We start from the raw sequence: 20,347 nt of genomic DNA, 5'->3' as shown, positions 1-20,347 counted from the left end.
ACTTGAGAGCACTTAATGCTAATTTGATTGTAGATTGTCATCCTGTGCCGAAAATTAATGAAGTTGTGTGTATGCTGGAAGGAGCGAAAGTTTTTTCCACTTTCGACTTACGTTCAGCTTATCTGCAAGTTGTGTTATCTGAAGATTACAGGCATTTGACTGCCTTTCTGACACTTGAGGGTCTCTTCCAGTATAAAATAATGCCTTTTGGGCTAGCCTCTGCGGCGTCTGTCTTTCAACTTGCTATGCATCCCATTTTCAAGGATCGCAAAAAGGGTATGTTAAGTGTTTTCAAGACGATATTCTTGTGTTTTCCCCTAATGATGATTCTCACAAGGAACATGTAATAGAAGCTTGTAAACGGTTGGAATCACATGGACTCACCCTTAAGGATAACAAATGCAAAATGTTTAGCAAATCTGTAGAGTATTTCTGGAGATGGAGTTGTTCCAAATAAATCTCTTGTGGAGGCCATTGTGAAAGCTCCACATCCAGATAACAAGGAAACACTTCTATCCTTCACTGGATTATGTGAAGATTATAGTAAGTTTATTAAGGGATTTGCTACTAAAATGGAACCTTTGAGGTAACTTACTAGGCAAAAGGTTGAGTTTCATTAGGGTGAGAAACAGGATTCTGCCTTTCAGTTAATCAAAGATGAAATTTCTCATGCTCCCACTTTAAAACCGTTTTGTGTCAATAAACTGTGTGTAGTCACTGTTGATGCCAGTGAGAATGGGCTTAGAGGGGTCTTATCTCAGAAATGTGGGAAAGATTAATGGTGTGTGGCGTTTGCCTCTAGAACTCTTAATGAGGCAGAGAGAAAGTACTCGGTTATTGAGAAAGAACCTTTGGGATGTGCATGGGGAATAGAACATTTTCACAATTTTTGGTGGGGAAGTCGGTTCCTTTTGAGAACAGATCATAAACCGTTGGTCTTAATATTATCCCCAGGTGGTGGTTGTAATGCCACTGCACATATTGGTAGGCTTATGTCCAGATTACAAGAGTACAATTTAGCAATTGAGTACGTTCCAGGAAGGAGTAATTTAACTGCTGACTGCCTGTCCAGGTTACCTTGCAATTCTGAAAGAGTAAAAGATGAGGGTGATGATGTGGAAGTTGTTGCTTCTTTAGGAGATTTTGTGACCAATGAATTCTCTGCGATTGCTGAACATGTATGGAAGAGTTGTATTGTAAGAGACAAACATTGGGAGTCGTTAAAGAAATATATTTCGGAAGGTTGGCCTAAAATTAATATGGTTCCTCCTGAGTTGAGGTCATTTCATCAAGTGTTGAATGAATTGGAAGTAGACAACGATCTAATTTTCAAAGGTGGGAAGTGTGTTCCTCCTGAGGGCATGTAGGATGAGATTATTAAACTTGCTCATGAGAGTCACTTGGGTATGTTGTCAATGAAAAGGCTAGTAAGATCTAGTTTTTGGTGGCCTGGCATGGACAAGAGGATTGATAGGGTAGTTAGAGTATGTCCTATTTGTATCAACAGTGACAAAATGTTGAAAGTTCATCCAGTTTCTCTGATACTTATTGCATGGCCGGAAAGTCCTTGGAGGAAATTAGCGTTTGATATTTCAGGTCCTTTTAATTGCTTGCCTCAAGATGCTCGGTTTGCTGTAGTCTTGATTGACTATCGTTCAAAGTGGCCTGAAGTCAGGTTTGTTTCACACGCCACTTCACAGATAATTGTTGAATTTTTCAGAGAAGTTTTTGCTCGGAAGGTGAGTCCAGAACTTCTTATCACTGACAATGGAGTGCAATTGAAATCTAAACAAGTAGAGGACTTTCATCACTCTTGTGGTGTTAAACACATTACTACTCCGCTGTACGAACCACAAGGGAATGGCCAAGTGGAAAGATTTAATTGTGTGCTTAAGGAATGTGTGGAGTGAGCCAGGAAAAGTGGAAATGAGTCGAAGCGTGTGTTGCGAGAAAGATTATGGATGTATAGAATGACTCCCCATTCTGTTACTGAACTTAGTCTGTTCCGCCTCTTGAGAAGTAGGGAACCAGTTTCACAACTGTGTCCTTGGTGGATTAAGTAAAAAGGAAATTGTTCCATTCCTGCTGATATTTACAGTACTTTGTTGAGAGTCAAACGTCACAGAGATAAAAATTAAAGCGTAACGTGATGCTAAATACAAAGTCCCTACTTTTATGGTTGGTGATTTTGTAAAGATACGTAGGCCTGGTTTTCTTGTTAAAGGTTCTTCAAAGTATGGGCCCATACGGAGAGTAGTAAAGGTCAATCTCAATAGTATTGTTACGAACGATGGCAAAGTATGGAGTGTCAGACGTGTTGTTAAATGTCAAAATGTTCCTGAAACTGTTTTATCTCCACATGGAAATGGGACACACTTCCTGAGAACCAGTCAAGGCTTGGGTAGTGTATTTCATTCTAAAATTTTATCGGATGACAATACTGTAGCTTCAAGAGTGAAAGCCAGCAAAAGAGTAATAAATACTCCGGTTAGATTTAAAGACTATAGGTAATCTTTGTTGTTGTAGTTACCTCTCTATTTGTTTTTCTCAGATATGAGATGTGTTGTATTCTTATACTGGTTTATTATGACACTGTTACCTTAATTGTATGTTTGCCAGAAGTTTATACTTGAAAGCTGTATTGTGATCTGTTGCTATGGTTTGTGTAGTTCTATGTTCCATACAACAGATGTAATGGACTATCTGACCTGAACAGTTGCTGTAATGTGTATCTCTTCAATAAATCTAAATTTTTGTCATTTTGGATATTTACTAACACTTGTGCCATCTTAAGGATATTTCGGGGTCCCGAGAAAGACATGTTTCAACTGTTTTTTTGCTACCCTGTTAAAGTTTAACATATCATTTAGCACTGTGTGACATTTTGCTGCCTTGAAGAAATGGGTAATAAAATAAAGATGTTGACTGTGCAGCAGCCCCTAAATATGCCTAGCCCCAAAAAGCCTTAACATGATACTGTTTCTGCTTAGTGCATCTTTTGTTCCTACACTATCCTTTCTACTCCCAGAACTCTTTGCTCTGTTACTTTAGCTCACACACTGCATCTGCAAATGTGCCCCACCCATACCCAGCTGAAATACTGGTGGGGCCTAAGCCTGAAAGCTGCACAGAAGTTGGCGGCTAGGCTTTTAGGCTAATAGGAAGGCAATTTGGCTGTAGTATGCTTTGTCCCGCTCCCAGCATCCTCCACTGCCCCACCACCCCTTCACATCCTCCACTGCCTCACCACCAGTTTCACTACTTGTTTTGTTACACTTTAGCCTCTGTCCCACCAATGCGCTCCTCAGGATTAAAAGGTTTTTCAAAAATGTATTTAATTGTCAATAATGTACTAGTTAATCCTCTGTGTAACTACTGAGCCATCATTTCGCAGCTATGATCTAAAACAGACAACAAATGGAAAGATTCCACATTTCGGTTAATCATATAGTTCTAAATCGACCCACATTTACAAACCCACAATTGGAGTATGTCTCCTTCTTGGAGGAAAGGGATGTTCATAGAGGACTATTTAGTCTGGTTACAGTGCCAGACTAAATATTATGGCATCCCTTGGTGTTTTACACTCCATGCTGTCAATTCACAAAGTCAGCCGGAGTAACTTTTAACTTTTATAAATATATACAGACAGGGAAACAGATTGTGTTCTATGTTTATAGATAAAACAAAACTGAAACATCAAAAAAGGAAAGCTTATAAATAAGGTCTCCTCAATGACCCCATGTCCGCTTAATTTCTGCCAAATTATTTATTTCAAATCCTTATCTTGTTTAACAAACCATAGATTCTGGAAAAAGAGTCCTTGATTTTAGAAGATGAGTCTTTGATTTTAGAAGGAGAATCCTTGATTGTGAAGTTGAGCCAAGGTCCACTCCAATGTTTTCATGAGCAACTTTATTAAATTCAACACATGGCACTTAAACTTTATTTTCTGAGACCCAAATCACTTCATTGGCAATTAAAAACCATTAACTTCAATGACAATACAATTCCAAAACCATGCTCCATTTGTTTCTGAGCCGCGATGAATGCCTCTTTGCGGGCCCACCAGGAGCATTCTTTTCATAGGAGCCCCCATAATTAAGGAAAGCTTCTTTTTACCAAAGGTTTCACTTTCTATAGGAGAAACAAGAGTGCAAGTCACAAAAAGAGCAACAGAAATTGATGTGATAAATGCAGAGCATAGATAGGAAACATTTACCCCTGCACCCAAAAGTCATGTGTATTGCTGATTCTGGTGGTCTTCTTGGTGCTGTTACAAAACTGTAAGATATCTCCTTACTGTTTCTATATATGTATGCTCATTGCTCCTGTACATAAGAGCTAATCAATACACATACATATGCAGACTTCAGTATACCTTAACAGTATATGTAATCTCCACAACAGGGTAGAGGTCTTCTTGGATCATTTTCGTGTTCACTGTAACCAAGACCTTCAAAAGTACTATCAAATCATTATTTTTGCTGATTCCAAGAATGGACAGATATAGTGATGCATCACTATTATACCAGAAGTCTTCCACTACTAGCAAGTAATCCACTGCTATTATACCAGAATAATTCCACTACTGGCAAGCAATCTGTGATCAAGGGAAGTGCGATTGATGGACAACATTAATGATTCTGTGGATCTAAAGCAAAATGATTCCCTGAGTAAAACCTTACTTACAAACTCTGGAGAGTCAGGCAAATGATGCATGCAACATTTTGAGACAGTTCCATACTACAAAGGGCAGCAGCATATCGTCTATTAGCTTGATGGGTGTAGGGTCACTCAATATACTAATGGTCGGTACTGAGTCTAATCCAAAGCACAAGCAAGTCAACCCTTGGAAGCACAGCGTCACTAATGCAAATGACAGTAGAGAACATCTCTTTTTTTTTTAAAAGAGTCACTTTGGCAAGGTGGATCAAAACATGTCACAGGCACATTCTGTATTAAGCAATTACTTTAAATGAAACATTTCACAAACACATTCTATATTAAGAAATGACTTAGAGTGACCATATATATATATATACATTTTCAACACATGACAACCCTGTATCAAAACTATTTCTTTTATTTTCTTTTTTTAAAAATATTTTTTATAATCAGTATGATGGTATTAATCACTAATTTTTCAATATACAAAAGAGAAACGCTTTTCATACAGACAGATATTTGTTCTGATCATAGACATTTTCTTTGTATGTAAAACAGGTTGTCTTAGTGCATAAACTTGTTATACCAATTATTACTCTCACTTTCATGATACATTTATTGATACATTGATATATCCATTTTATAATTAAATTTTATCTTTAAAATGATGAAACTGGCCGTTTATTTTCTGGCTACGCGTGTTTCGGCTTGCGCCTTCCTCAGGACTCCGTCACAGATTCTTGAAAGGAGAGATTAACAATAGTATGGTTTAATATTAATATGCCAGACCATTTCTACATTTTGTTTGTTTGCTACCAGCTGAAACAAAAAACTGCCACAACGAAGGAAAAGACAAGTAATATCTCAAATACAAGAGAAATAGGGCTGGGTTATTCAGAACCAATGCCAACAGGTATAAATAATATATAAGGTTTTAAGCATGACAGCAAGTTACTTTGGTGAAGGATTTCAGAACCTGTACATTTCTTTCAAGTCAGGATCCATCTATGCACATTATGTCTTAACAATCTTGATCACAAGGGTGTTTTCAGAGCACAAATTCACAAATTTAAGGGTGAGGAGTCTGCTGGATGCACTGGGTCTCCTAAACTGCATTATCTTTTAAACAAATGGATATATATGTGTAATTAGATCCATCAAGCAGGCATATTAATATTAGACTATACTATTGTTAATCTCTCCTTTTAATCAATCAATCAGTCAAATTTGTAAAGGGCGCTAATCACCCACTAGGGTCTCAAGGCGCTGGGGGGGGGGGGGCGGAGTCGCTACTGCTCGAACAGCCAGGTCTTGAGTTGTTTCCTGAAGGAGAGATGGTCCAGGGTCAGCCGTAGGTGGGTGGGGAGGGAGTTCCATGTCTTGGCCGCCAGGTAGGAGAAGGATCTTCCTCCGGCGGTGGATTTGCGAATTCGTGGGACGGAGGCGAGGGCGAGGCTGGAGGATCGGAGCTGGCGGGTGGGTGTGTAGAATGTGAGGTGGCTGTTGAGGTATTTCGGGCCCATGTCATGGAGAGCCTTGTGTGCGTGGGTGAGGAGTCTGAACGTGATCCTCTTGCTGACGGGGAGCCAGTGCAGGTCTTTCAGATGGGCAGAGATGTGGCGAGGGATGTCCAGGATGAGTCGTGCAGAAGAATTCTGTATGCGCTGGAGTCTTTTCTTGAGTTTGGCTGTGGTTCCAGCGTAGAGGGTGGTCCCGTAGTCCAGCCGGCTGGTGACGAGGGCCTGGGTGACCGTCTTCCTGGTTTCGGTGGGGATCCACCAGAAGATCTTTCGGAGCATGCGCAGGGTGTTGAAGCAGGAAGACGAGACGGCGCTGACTTGCTTGGTGATCGTGAGGGAGGAGTCCAGGATGAAGCCCAGGTTGCGTGCATGGTCCGTTGGCTTGGGTGCGGTGCCCAGGGCAGGGGGCCACCAGGAGTCGTCCCAGGCAGAAGGGGATGGTCCCAGGATGAGGACTTCCGTCTTGTCTGAGTTCAGTTTCAGACGGCTGAGCTTCATCCATTCCGCGACGTCTTTCATTCCTTCCTGGAGGCTGGCTCTGGCGGTGGCGGGGTCATTGGTGAGGGAGACGATCAGCTGGGTGTCGTTGGCGTAGGAGATGATGTTGAGGTTGTGTTAGCGTGCGATGGCTAAGAGAGGGCTCATGTAGACGTTGAAGAGGGTGGGGCTGAGTGAGGTTCCCTGCGGAACGCCGCAGATGATTTCGGTGGCCACGGATTGGAACGGGGGAAGGCGGACTCTCTGGGTTCTTCCGACCAGGAACGAGATGATCCACTCCAGGGCCGCTCCTCGGATTCCGGTGTTGCTCAGGCGCTCTATCAGGGTGCAGTGGCATACGGTGTCGAAGGCTGCTGAGAGGTCTAGGAGGATGAGGGCGTCATTTTCTCCGTTGTCGAGCAGGGACCTGATGTCGTCGGTAGCTGCGATGAGGGCGGTCTCGGTGCTGTGGTTTACTCAGAACCCGGACTGCAGGGGTCGAGGGATCCGCTGGACTCGAGGAAGGCAGAGAGTTGTCTGTTGACGGTCTTCTCAATGACTTTGGCCGGGAAGGGGAGGAGCGAGATGGGGCGGAAGTTCTTGAGGTCCGTGGGGTCCGCTGTGGGTTTCTTCAGAAGGGCGCTCAGCTCAGCTTGTTTCCAACTCTCCGGGAAGGTGACAGATGCGAAGGAGCTGTTGATGAAATTCCGGAGTTGGGGTGCGATGATGGAGTTGGCTTTGTTGAAGATGTGGTGTGGGCAGGGGTCGGTTGGGGAGCCGGAGTGGATGGTGTTCATCAGGTGGGTGGTGTCTTTGGTGCTGACCGGGGTCCAGGTGCAGAGGGTTGGTGGTGGAGAGCGTTGGCTCGGTGGTTGGGTGCGCGGTCTGTGCTCCGAAGCTGTTGTGTATGTCTGCGATCTTGCGATGGAAGAACGAGGCGAGTGAGTCGCAGAAGTCTTGCGAGGGTGTGATCTCGTTATTGCAGGCGCTGGGGTTGGAGAGCTCTTTCACAATGCTGTAGAGGTTCTTGCTGTTGTGGGTGTTGTTGTCCAGTCGTTCTTTGAATGTTGTCCTTTTGGTGGTGCGGATCAGCTGGTGGTGTTTGCGGGTGGCGTTCTTGAGGGCTGTCTTGTTTTCTGTTGTCTGGTTGTGGCGCCAGGCTTTCTCGAGGGTGCGGCATGTTTTCTTGGGAGTTTTTGAGGTTGTTGGTGAACCACGGGGCTTTCCTGCAGCCGAGTCTGCTGGGAGGGTTTTTTAGTGGTGCGAGATCGTCGGCGCAGTTGGTGAGCCACTGTGTGAGGTTGGGGGCTGATTCGTTGGGGTCGGTCGTGTTGGTGGGTGGGTTCTGGCTGAGGGCGGTGGTGAGATGGCCGGCGGTAATCTTGCTCCAGCTTCTGCGGGGAACCTGTTGCGGGTGGTGGTGGGTCGTGGTTCTCCTGAAGTTGAAGTGGACGCAGCTGTGATCTGTCCAGTGTAGTCCGGTGGAGTGGCTGAAGGAGATGTGCTTGCTGGAGGAGAAGATGGGGTCAAGCGTGTGGCCGGCGTAGTGGGTGGGGGTGTTCACCTGTTGCTTGAGTCCGAGGTTGTGGAGGTTGTCCGGCAGGGCGGCGGTGTTGCAGTCCTTGTTGTTCTCCAGGTGGAAGTTGAGGTCCCCTAGGAGGATGTAGTCTGAGGAGGTGAGGGCGTGTGGACTGATGAAGTCTGCGATGGCTTTGCTGAATTGGGCGCGTGGTCCTGGGGGTCTGTAGATGAGAGTGCCTCTGAGAGTGGTCTTGGGGTCGGTGTGCATCTGGAAGTGAAGGTGCTCGGCGGCGGTGAGGGTGTCGTTGGAGTTGGTCGTGATGCGGATGGTGTTTCTGTGGACGATGGCGATGCCTCCTCCGGTTTGGTTGACGCGATCCTTTCGGGTGATCTTGTAGACATCTGGGATGGCTATGGCGATGTCGGGGGCTGAGGAGGCGTTCATCCAGGTCTCCGTGAGGAAGGCGACGTCCGGTGCGGTTGTGTCGAGGAGGTTCCAGAGTTCGACGGCGTGCCTGTGGACGGAGCGGGTTTTGAGCAGGATGCACTTGAGGTGGTTGTTGCTGGTGGTCGGCTTGGTGGGAGCGGTGTAGGTTCGGAGGCAGGTGAATTTGCAGGCTTGGCAGGTGAAGGGTCCTTGGGTGCGTTTCGGGGTGACTCGGTAGCAGGCGGGGTTCCGGCCGGCGTTGAGTGCGTGGAGGGTGGCAGCTTTGTAAGTCCGTCGGGTGGGCTGGCATCGTCGAGGACCAGGGGTTCTGGCACTGGGCACGGTCCAGGCGCGGACGGGTGTAGACGGGCTTGCCTTTGGTGCGCCTTCGGAGCACAATCGGCGCACCCAATGCGCGGGTCCGCTGCGAGGTCGCCGCGTGGGCTCCATATGAGGCGAAGTGGGAGGGAGGAGCAACTGGGAGGCGGGAGCGGGGTGGCCAATGGGGTACAGAAAGAAAAGGGGGCGGGGCCGCAAGGGATCAGCGGCGGGAAGCATGGAGCGGGGGGGGGCACACCAGAGGGCAGGGGTACAACAGCTACGAGGAAAAAGCAGAGATTAATAACAAACAGTCAAAAATGCACAAATCAGGATACAAGTGGGCAACAGCGGAGTAAGGAGAAGGTAGCGGCAGGGGGACACACGGGAGGGCGGGGATACAATAACAATGAGGAAACAGAATACCTAAAGACAGACAAAGAATGCACAAATTAGATCACAAGTGTGGGCAACAGCGGAGAAAGGGAGAAAAGAAGCGGCGAGGGGACACCGAGGCCAGGGGCGAACCTGTGGCGCCGGGGGCAGTGACGCGCTCACAGCTGACGAGCCGTGCGGCGTGGAGGGGTGTCCTGGGGTCAGGTTCCTTTTAAGAATCTGTGACAGAGTCCTGAGGAAGGCGCAAGCCGAAATGCACGTAGCCAGAACATAAACTGCCAGTTTCATCATTTTAAAGAAAAAATTGAATATGTACTGATAATAAGAGAGATGTTGTAATATAAACTCTTAGGTGTTCGTATGGATGTGTGGTAACAGTACAGAAAATGAGACCCTGTGGTTTGTATCAGAAGAAAGTCAAAAAAACAAATGCTATGTATGTGTCACTGTGTATATATAAAAATAGGCATCTAAAACATTGTTTCTCAATTTTTAGATCACAAGTCAATATTGTCAAATGTCCTGATGAAGGTGCAACTATTGTAACGACACCGAAACGCCGCGTCGACTCTTTCTTTTGACTTTTTTTATTATTGTTTATGTTTTTCTTATGATGAGGATAACCTTTTTAGAAATGCTTTTAAATTTTAGAGTGTAACCCTGAAGGGAGGTACCATAATAAATTGTGCAAATCGTTTTTATATCTTTGTTGTATTTGTTTATTGATCAATGTTTTGATATACAGTGTCATAAGTGTACAATATCTTTTTGCCATCATAGCTTGGTTAATATCAGGGATTCTCCTTAGGCTAAATTCCCCCACACGTCTCCCTACAGTCAGCATTTTGACTTTCTTCTGATACAAACCACAGGGTCTAATTTTCTGTATCGCCTACTCCCCTCCCTGTGAAAGTCACCAGGGGAACCTTCCACAGAACTTTTGCGTGTGGTAACAGTCGCATGTTTCAGCAGTTTTCACCAACAGAATCATTGCCAAATGCATATTGATGTACGGTTCGTGAATTTTTGAGCACCTTTCACACACTATGGAATTTGTATGGACGCATCTGGTTTTCAGCAAGTATGTCCTTTTTGTGGTTTGGCTGTGCTGTCCGCCGAAAAAAACGGAAGAAAAGTCAGCGTTTTAACATTTGTTTGCTTTTGAATCGTAACGGCTACACTTACCGTTACCAAGCGCGCTCTGCTGCTCGCGCTGTCTTCGCTCGCGCTGTCTTCGCTTGCGCTGTCTTCACTCTCGCTGTCTTCACTCGCGCTCCTCCCTGCCAAGCACGTTCTGCCATTGTGGATTTTCAAACCTGCTTTTCCTCACGCTCCACCTTTCTCGACTGGCAGTGCGCAATATGTGGTGACGTAATTCCGCAAGAAAAATCGTCACGTGAGCACGTATACCGCCATCTTTGTTATCATAGAGATCACCACTACAACCGGAACGATAACGACAAGATTTCTTCACGCAAACCTTTCATTGGCAGAACCCTGAACCCATTCGGAGTTTCTTTGAAGCAACTTTGGACATTTTCGAAACAGATCAACAGTGCCATCTTGCGGTTTTGTGGCACATCGACATCTCAGCTTGGTAGGGAATGATTATTTCACTTTGGGATGGAGAATTCTTGGTGACTTTCCCGAACAATGGAGGATGATTATTTTTGACAGGGGGACATTGTAAGGAGATCACACAGACTTAGACTTTGTTTTCAATTCGGGTGAGAGATCACTCACCGGTGCTCAAGTTTGTCCTTACTGTACATTTAAAACGGGTGTTTTACATTGTGGGGGGCTCAATTAGTCATTCTTGTAAGGCTGAGGGTTTTGAGGTAGTGTTTGACGTGTTGCACTCATAGAGTTGAGGGTATGCCCATCTGTAATCATCTAAAACTGTTTTAAATGATGCTTGGATGTTAACAGCAGTGTATTTTATGTCAATGTTATATGTGCTTTGTCAGTATGCTGTTATTGCTTATGTATGAAAGGGGGAAGTGTTGTGTGGCATGAGTAGTTCTGCATTGTATGCTGTTGGTGTTTCTTTCCAAGGTTTCTGAGAGTATTGTTCTCTCATTGGGTTGTGGGTAACTCTGTCGGATACCCCATAGGCGAGGTCAGCCTTTATCTTGTATTTCAAGGTTTTGTTGAGAGTCTGAGAGTATAGTTCTCTCATTTGGTTGTGGGTAACTTAGTCGGTTACCCCATAGGGGTTACCCCATAGGCAATGTGCCACTATTCTTGGTTGTGGGTGACCTAAGTCTGTCACCCCATTGGTATTGTCTGGTTTGCAGTACGGGGAATATGTTGTGTCCCCAGTCCTGCCGTTTTCTTGGTTGTTGGGTGACATAAGTCTGTCACCCCATAGGTAATGTTTGGTTTTATCTTTACGGGGTTGTTTTGAGAGCAGTGTCTCTCATTTGGTTGTGGGTTGGCTTAGGATAGTCGCCCTGTAGACTAAGTCTGTCTTTATCTCTGTGGTCACGTTCTGAGTACTGTTCTCACACCTGGTTGTGGGTGGACAAAGATTAGTTTCCCCGTTAGCAATGTTTTATCATTGTGTTGTATGGAGAGGATGGTGTACCTCCATTGTTGGGTGAGAAATATCTAGTCCCTGACATTGTCTGGATTGCCTTAGGACTTTTGTGTGGGTCCTAGTCTTATGGATTCATTTATAAATGTATTGGGAGTGTTTGAAGGTTTAGGACTTGGAAGTTGAATCGTTGTGTTATTTGACCTTTTGTTTCTGAATCTTCTTGACATTCCTTTTGTGCTGTTTCATCTCTGCACATTTACTTTTTGTGAATTATATTGTGTGTGTGCATTATGATTCATTTGTTGATTTTGATGAAAGGGGGATGTGTTGTAATGAAGCTAGTGTTGTGCATCCTCCCTGTGCTTGCACCCGCTCTACTGCTTGGCCCATGATGATGTCATCTGAATGTTGAGTGGGTTGAACAGTGAGAAGAAGTCAGTTGGTATGAGGGGCTGAGCAGTAGAACTTCTCCTGATGGGGTCTGTCTCTGGTCTCTACATTATATCTTATATTATGGATCTAAGCTGATGAATAAATCTATGATCCTGAACTACACCTATGGACTACGGATCTTTCGTTACTTAACCAGTTTTCCACTAATTCTTATATTCCTACTGATCTTGTCTAACTATCTTCTTCTGTTTTTAGGTTCTATACATTTATATAAGGGAGACCTTCCTTGGACATGTTTCGTACAGGGAATACAATCCCCAGGTGCCCCGGCAGCCACGGCGCACGTGTGACGCCTTGGTGCGCCCGGAGGCGCTTGAAAACCGAGGAGCTCGAGCGCTCACTGGGAGACCTTTCTTGGACATTGGAGACAGCACATACCTTGTAATCCTGCCGTGAGGGGAACGTTTCGCGAATCCTGTGCCTTTACCGCCGTGAGGGGAACGGCTGCTCTTCTGGCCACACCATCGCCACGAGGGCAGGGACTACAATCCCCAGGTGCCACGGCGGCCACGGCACACGTGTGACACCATTGGTGCGCCCGGAGGCGCTTGAAAACCGAGGAGCGCCGTGCACTCACTGGGAGACCTTCCTTGGACATTGGAGACAGCACACACCTTGTAATCCTGCCGTGAGGGGAACGGCTCACGAATCCTGTGCCTTTACCGCCGTGAGGGAAACGGCTGCTCTTCTGGCCACACCATCGCCCCGGCGGCCACGGCGCACGTGTGACGCCATTGGTGCGCCCGGAGGCGCTTGAAACCCGAGGAACGCCTCCCGCACCGCGGGACGCGCCCGGGCGGCGCCGGGCTAAGCCCGGGCAAAGGGCGGGCCGTCTGTGCCGTCTGGGGCTGACCAAGGCTGGGCTGGGCCATCCTTCTGACCTCCGGTTTTGCACATGGACAGCAAATAGGTATATGGACAATCTGTTCTGTACTTTGCTTTACACCATATATTCGTTCATTCAGGATTTCTGTGCTATTAGGGGAAAGCTTATCGCTCATGTCAACTCGATCTGGAAAGGGTAAGCGGGTGGGGGGAGGCTGTGTTAGTGGCATACTTGACCAGTTTATCACCCAAGCTTACTCAGTCCTTGAAAAGGAAATCGCCATCACTGAGCGTCGGCTCTCTCTAGAGCCCTTTAACCATAAGCGCTCTTCTTTAGGGCCATTAGCATTGGCAGTTTCCCCTGTTATCAACAACGAGCGTACCAAAAGTGTTACAGCAGGTATAGCCTTATCAAATCTATCGACCATAAGGGCTAGCCTGGAGAGGATTAATGTCTCAGATTCTCCCAGGCAAACGGGCACCCTGCCTGTACCAGGGCTTGTCACACCCTTTGAGAAGCACGCCCCTATTGTCAGTAACCCCTCAATCCCCGAGAGCACCTCTGTACAATCAGAGCCAGCGCCTGCGGTTGGTCCCAGACCAGCATCCTCTAAAAGAAAAAGAGTTATAAGTGGTTTAAGGAGTGGTTATCTTAAAACCTCCAAAAAGTTTAAAGCAAAAAATTCTAAGGGAAGTGTTAAAGCTGTGGGGTCAGGGAGACAAGAGAATCTAATGCCATCTAGAGATGGAGGAATTTTCCAGACTGGTGGCCAGCCTATGCGTATCTCAGAAGAGCAGGAGAATGCTAGTCTAAAGCCAACCTCCATCACAAGCTCCCCCCCCAGGTCCCCCCCATTGCTCAGATAGAGAAAATTATGAAATCCTTAATACTCCCTGTACTTGAGAGGGTGAAGGTATTGACGGAGAGGCTGGATAGATTTGAGCAAGCCACTCTCGACAATTTCTTTTTCCTCAAGTCATTAATTAAATGGCAATCCAAGAACAGGCAGGGTATGTGAGCAGAAGGAAAATCCATTGGTGGATCTTACATCCTCCGAGGCGAGGGTATCAATGGCGCCAGAGGTAGCATTTCGACCTACTATGGGAGTGAATGCTGTAGTACCAGCTGCTCGTGTCAAGCAAACCATTTCTAATTCTAACTCAAGCATGGCCAAAGGTCAAAAAAGCCCCTGTCAATGTGTCTCCATGCAGAATCAGGTATCAACTGGCGACTTGAGCGAAAGAGGGGGACCTAGTCGTAATCCATCTGTAACATCTAAGAAGCCCATCCCGGCGGCGTCAGGAGACTCCGACTTACCCCATATTAACCTACCACCAGAATGCCTGCCTTATGTAGTTGTGCTTACTGGGGTCCCACAGCTCAAAGCTCGCAAACCCGAATTGTACCATGAGCTTAAAAACAAAACCATGGGGGGCGTGTCCAAGATGGCGGCGTGATCGGACGCAGGTCTCCGAGGCTCCCTGCCCGATCCCGCCTAAAGCACCTACAAACATCGCCTAATCTCCCTAAAAGCAGTGAAAAGCGTAGGGAGTGGTGGTACAACGCAGCTGCAGCCCCGGAATCGAGCCGTTTGACCCGCGCGCCCCGTGGGGGGCCCCGGACGCGGGGGACCACAGGCCGCGGCCCTGTACTGGCGGCCGCTCCGGGGACCTGATCGGCCCGAGCGCCCAATGCCCCGACGTCTCTGAGGGCAAACCTGGTGAACGAGTGCGGAGCCTGCTGGATTGAGCCTCCGCTGCCGACCCCGGAGCAGTGGACCCAGACCGCAGCACATCGCTGTCCCTGCGACCCGGCCGGTAACCAGGCGAGGACCGGCCGGAGGTCGCGAAAATTGAGGCCCCGGCTTTGGGCCTTCCACCCCGGCGTTTGCGGTCTTTGGCGCGGCCTGCCGGTGCGCCCCTGCACAGAAAGAGCAGACCCCACCAGCTGCGGATTACACAGCGCTGCCCCCCCGCGGTGGAACGGGCCTGGAGATTGCCCGAGCCAAACAAGCACGACCCCGAAGCCGACAGCGAGGACGATGCCGCGGTGGCCCTGTGAGTCCCCCAGACCGGGGTACAATTGGAGAGGGTGTGGAGCGGTCCCGAAGGGCCAGAACCGCGGCAGAGGGCCGTTCTCCAGCTAGTAAGCACAAGGTGAGGAGATTGGAGGTGGGCACCACAGAAGGTTCGGGGAGCACAATCGAGCTCCCGGCGTGGGGGTTAACTGGAGAGGCCCGCGGGCTGAGCTACACCTATGCCTGAGAGGCGGGACTGAGCACACTTGTATTGGGACACTGGGGGCCCGGATTCACCTGCACCTGCCGAGCAGTGCTGGGCGGCGACCCGTTTGTGGGGTGTGCGGCCTATTGGAGAGGGGGGCTGGTTTCACTACGCTCCTGACCAGCTGCGGCTGTTTGCCCCACTGAAATAGCCCGGTGGACTCCGGGGATCCAGCTGCGGTTTGACCGCCCCCGATGCAGTTGAATCTGTCGCCATACCGCTGATCATCGGGCCGGACCTGCCCTGCAGACGCTAGGCTCGGCGGAGCCGGAAGAATCGAGGTGGGGACCGGCGGCTGCGCTGCGGCGGTCGACCCGTGTCCGCCGTCTTGACCCCGGGGGTGAGCTGACCTGTGATAGCACGATTCGCCCCTAAATTTACCACGCCGGACTTCTGCACTTACCACAAGCCCTTGAAGCCCGCCGCCTGTTCGTCTCCGAAGCTACTCACGACATGGCGGGACAGAGAGGAAAGAAAGGGCCCCAGATGCTCCCCGAACTACTGGCCAAGTCCCAGCCCAAACCCAGCAAAGACCCACCCTCCCTGGTGGCCACGAAAACCCTGCCAGCGCCTGCAGATGACCAGATACCCATCACCAGATCTTTCCTAGAGACATTGTTTAATTCACTCAGAGAGGACTTCAAATCCTTAAAGCAGGAAGTAGCGGGTGAGGTCCGAGAGCTCCGGCGCGACGTCGAGGGCCTTGGAGAGCGGGTGGTTGCCATTGAGGAGGCGGACCAAACCAGAAGCAACAAAATCGAGCAGCTCCAACAAGAGGACCTGCGACTCACGGCAGCAGCTGGACCTTCAGGCCCACGCAGAGGACCTCGAAAACCGTTCTCGTCGAAACAACATACGGGTCCGGGGGGTCCCTCAGAAGGCAGAGGGGACTGATGTCACTGGGTACCTGCAAGCCCTATTCAGGAACATTCTGGGGGAACCAGCAGACTTTGCCATTCGTATCGACAGAGCACATAGAGTTGAGCTGCCTCGACGCGCCTCTGCCCCGCCACCAGACATTTTGGCCTTCCTCCCTGATTTCCCGTTAAAAGAGCGGATTCTCCGAGAAGCCCGGCAAGTACAGCCCCTTCAATTTCAGGGTAACCCCATAGCCCTATATCAAGACCTATCAACCATTACTCTGCAAAAACGAAAAGACTTCAAGAGAGCAACGGACTTCTTGCGACAACAGGAAGTCCCCTACTCATGGGGCCATCCGTTCAGACTAATATTCAAATGGAACGGACGGTCACACCAACTGCGATCGCTTAAAGACACTTGCGCCCTCCTGGGACTTGCCCAGGATGATGATGAGCCCATAACGAGAGCATCGTAAGGGCCATCCGGGGGAGGATGGCAGACAGTGATTCGCAGGCGGTCCCCATCGCACCGCTTGAAACCAGACGCCTCTATCATCACACAGGAACGAGCAACAGCGGTGGCGGAGGTGGCCAAAGAGAACTCTTCCTCTGAGTGATCTGTACTATTGTTGGGGAGATTACCTATAGCACATACTCTGCCCGTGCGGTGGGGAGGGGTCGGGCGGGGGGCCGGAGAGGCCGCCATCGGATATGACCCGTACAAGAAACATTACCACAGCCCTGTGTGGACCAACATGACTGGGACTATGCCTTCTCTTGGTTTGGGGATTGGGGGGTGGAAGGTGGGAGGGGGGATGGTCACTCAGATCTAGAACAATGGATTCTGAACTTGAGCGTAGAGCTTGACAGTTGGGTTGTTCGGGGGGGTTTGGGGATTGCGGGAGGGATCGAGGGCGGGAACCAGTGTGCGAAAAAGGTTTTGTCGACGACAGATTAGCTATGTCTCTCATTTACCAGTTACAATTAGAGCTGACTACTGCCCACAGGGAAGTCGTGGGAGGTGTGCGATGCTACAGGGAGGGTTCCCGGGACGGATATGCTGTACTTCACATTTACCCCCCCTGCTTTGAATGCCTCTTCCCGGTAATGTCTCCTTCTCGCCCGATTGGCGAGCTGTCCCATTTATGTGTGTAGCCACGAATATGCTCCCTCCAAGGGCCGAGGTCTCCAGGGAAACACATATGCTGGCCCGCTTCTTGCATTCCTGTGCACCACATACACATGACTCTAATTCTACGCTATACCACATGTTCACCTTACCATGGCTGACACCACGTTAAAAGTACTGACCCTTAATGTGAAAGGGTTGAATAACCCCATCAAGAGAAGAGCGGTCATCTCCTACCTAGAAAATTCTGGGGCCGATATTTGTTTATTGCAGGAGACCCATCTCTTGCCAAAGGACTGTCATAGAATGTGCTCCCACGCCTTCCCACAGCAATTCTTTTCCTCTCTCCCCACGAAGAATGCCGGTGTGGCAGTTCTAATATCCAAACACTTTCGGGAACGGGTGGGGAACAGGGTGGGGGAGATTAAGGGTCGCCTTTTGGCATACACATTTCAGCTTGGCGACAGACACCTTACGGTTGGTTCTATCTACGCCCCTAACACGGGACAAGAGACATTCCTGAAAGGCGCTATCTCTGAGTCATTTCAATCCTCTAACTCACTTTTACTCTTAGGTGGGGACTTCAACATAGTTATGGACACGCATGCAGATAGGTCAGGGCACTGCTATGGGGAGACGGGCGCAGTCTCGGCGACCGGACACGAGTGGCTAAGGGAGAGGGGTTTGGTAGACCTCTGGAGAACTAAACATCCGAATGCGTCACACGTGCACCACACGTATGCTAGGCTTGATCATTTCTTAGGCTCCTCAGAGCTGCTCACAACCCTTGAGGAGGTTAGCATAGTACCTGCGGCCATTTCGGATCATGACGCGGTGGAACTGTTGCTCAAAATCCACACGTCCCCTCGCCCCAGAGGTCGTGGCGCCTGCGCGAAACCCTGCTGCAGCGACCGGAGGTTACTAAAAGAATCAACGAATGCATTGTTGACTATCTAGCCACCAACGACACGATGGGGATATGCATGACGGCTCTTTGGGGGGCTCTGAAGTCGGTCACCCGCGGCAAACTTATTGCCATAGTTGCCGCTGAGGCCAAGGACCGCAACGCCAAACGAGATGACCTCGCCGCGCGTGTCTCAGAATTGGAGAGGGTCCACAGTCGCACCTGCGCTCCACGTGTTTGGAGACAACTAAAAGCAGTCAGGGCCTAACTAGCCAGCCTGGATACTGATAGGGCGGAATTCGCCACACTCCGCCTTCAGCATACCTATTACCTCGGGGTAACAGAACTGGCCGTTTACTAGCCAGCGCCTTGAAGGCTAAAACCCAACGCTCCAAGATCACCGACCTCACAGACGACACCGGCGTTGTTCTCACGGAAGACACTCAGGTTGCTGAAGCGTTCCGATCTTATTATGCCTCGCTATACGGAGCCGAGGAGACATCCCCGAGGAGATAGATGCGTATTTGAATGCGACGGCGGTCACCGAATTCTCCCAGGCAAATGCAGACGCCTTGGATGCCCCCATCCGCCAGGATGAGGTGTTAGCAGCCATATCCCGTTTACGCCCGCTTAAGTCCCCGGGGCCGGACGGCTTCTCAGCAGGATTCTATAAGACCTTTAGCCAGCTGATAGCTCCGGTGCTTACCCGACTCTTCAATTCTTTTGAGGGCCCTGGTTCCATCCCCCCAGACATGTTGGCTGCCGAGGTGGGCGTGATGTTAGACCAAGGAGATTCAGTGACATTTTCTGCGCTAAGCACAGACCCGACGGTTCAAGAATGTTTCAGAAACTATACACTAAATGACCAGATTGGTTTATTGCAATTAGCTGTAGCTGGATGTAGTCACAAATACCCGACTGAATCAGACTGGCCGATAAATAAGAAACCTTGGTATTCTTTGAGAGATGCTACACAGAAAATGAAGGAAGAGGTGATGAAAACCTCTATTTTCCGAGATCAAGCACATAAATGAATGGAAGGACTGCTTAACACCTCTGCGCGAAATAAGATCATTCGTACTGCTCCTCCTGCTTATAAGCAGGTGATGATGACATTGTTAATAAATCAGACGGGAAACACTTTAGCACAAGTGATCGAGGCAGTTTGAGAGTTGAGCGAACTGGGAGAGTGGATGAAATTCAAAAGACCTTCTAAACCTGAAACTCGTACAGATAATAACAGACTAACTAGACAAGATTTGTTTACAACTCTAATGAAAGATGGGGTGAGGAAAGATGAAATAGATGGGGAACCTACTCCGAACTTATGGAGCATGTTTCGAAAAAGGGGTATAAACAGAAAAGAAGGGAGCAGAAGAGTTAATAAACATGATCATGAGTGGAGACATTCAGATGGAAGTGGTTGATGAAGGGTTAAAATCACGCTCTACCATCTGATCACCAAAAAGAGCACCTCTTATCTGCCTTGATGGTGAAAATGCCACATATGGCCCTACCAGAGAAAACCTGAAAATATGCTTAAAACCCTCTATTTTTGCTATGCATAATCAGCTAAGTAAATCCCACCAATCCCCTGAATCCTGGAGTTATAGACCCAAGGCAAAGGACAAGAAGACATGTCCTAGGGTAACAAAATGCACTAGGCCCACACTGATGTTAAATGTGCATTCCAGTTGCAATGAAAAACAACGAGGTAAATTGGCCTGACGTAAAGTACAGTAATTTTCCACAGCCTCAAGACCAACGCCCTCTCACACGTACACAAGACCCAGCTGGTGCAGATTGACACATCGTGGTACTTTCCACTGAAACATTATTTTGAAACATTGCTTGCACAAAGTAAAAGCCGCAACCTCTCGCAATAGCAATACCTATTGCAAGTTCCGCTTTCACATATAATTTTAGAAATATGTACAGGACAAGAAGTCTTTGTTTATGTTCTGCGTTCAAGCATGGCCGGCCAACCGTTAGGACACCTGACCGCCCCCACTGTCCTAGGACAATGC

The 20,347-nt window shown here is 48.3% G+C and overlaps 1 protein-coding gene across 2 annotated transcripts in view; it reads right to left on the bottom strand.

The window, feature by feature from the left end:
- Positions 1-3,657: 3,657 nt before the first annotated feature.
- Positions 3,658-20,347, bottom strand: part of LOC147705893 (uncharacterized) — a 383,606-nt gene continuing 366,916 nt past the window's right edge. Inside the window, exon 12 of one of the 2 annotated variants that reach the window (XM_086932363.1) lies at positions 3,658-4,137. The gene's annotated coding sequence lies outside the window, so the exon portion shown is untranslated. Of the gene's footprint in view, positions 4,138-5,297; positions 5,408-20,347 lie in introns of those variants that run through there. The other variant, XM_086932364.1, reaches the window with a different exon arrangement.

This window comes from Lissotriton vulgaris, chromosome 7 (genome assembly GCF_964263255.1).
Source record: "Lissotriton vulgaris chromosome 7, aLisVul1.2, whole genome shotgun sequence".
In the NCBI taxonomy this organism is placed as follows: Eukaryota; Metazoa; Chordata; class Amphibia; order Caudata; family Salamandridae; genus Lissotriton; species Lissotriton vulgaris.
The sequence above is the reverse complement of the archived record's forward strand: the minus strand, read 5'-3'. Positions and strand labels throughout refer to the sequence as shown.